This window comes from Gossypium raimondii, chromosome 7, assembly GCF_025698545.1.
Source record: "Gossypium raimondii isolate GPD5lz chromosome 7, ASM2569854v1, whole genome shotgun sequence".
Taxonomy (NCBI): Eukaryota; Viridiplantae; Streptophyta; class Magnoliopsida; order Malvales; family Malvaceae; genus Gossypium; species Gossypium raimondii.
The window spans coordinates 28,813,907-28,814,946 of record NC_068571.1 but is presented as its reverse complement, the minus strand read 5'-3'; positions in this window follow the sequence as shown (position 1 = coordinate 28,814,946).

Here is a 1,040-nt window from a genome sequence, read left to right as displayed (position 1 = left end):
TTTTACTTAAGAAAGTAAATGTAAACGAAACTTAAACCCAAGTATTATAAATGACATACATGTTTTGTTACCTTAATGTTATCGAGAGCTTGATTCTTGTTACTCTCGGGCACTTTATGCCATGACTCGAAGTTAATTGGCAATATATTTGGATTCCGTGCTAGAATGCCCATGTATCCTGCTAAAAGGCAAGCTTCTGATCCAACAGGCTGACCAAAGCTATTACTGGATACTTGGACACGCTCGACTGGATCTAGATCTTATAAATCCCTCAGTAGAGTAAGTCTGCGAACTCTCCGCGTCCCGGCAGTTTCAGCTAGAAAATAAAAGTATTGTAATATAAGAAATTTAAAAAATAAAATAAATAATAAGTCAACAAACATGTAAGTTAGATGTTAAATTACTTTGAGCTTCTATAGATTCCTCAAGTGTAACCGGTGCATTCGAAGATCCAATAGCAGTTTGTTGTTCAGTGCTGTTTGTTTCGGTCGAGTTTGGAGTACCTTGAACAATGCGGTGCGCTCGCACGGGTCTTCTAGGCATTTTATCTGCAATACAAATAAATTAGTTGAAAGCTTAATATACAATTACAACAATAATAATATGTTTAAAATAGTTGAAATATATAATAAGACCAATATTATGATATGATATTACATATAATTAAATAATCGTAAAAGCTTACTATATTATAATCCATAAATATCTTCATCCGTATCCTGGCGGACCCATTGACTATGTGTACTAGTACTAGGGATGTTTTCGTTTAAGTTTTGTTCTGGAAATGGAAAAATTTGTGTTCTGTCGTCAATGCCATCTCTACTTCCACTGCCTATGTCAAACAAGTCCCTAAGGATGTTACGGAGTACAACGTGCCAACCCTCATCAATTGGATCTTTTGAGTAAAATACTTGTTTGACTTGAGAAGAAAATACGTACGGCTCATCAATCAATTGTTGTCCTGTATGAATCAATCGATTGAAGTTCACCATTGTGAAACCAAATTGATCTTGCTTAATTCCACGACCAGTATTAACATC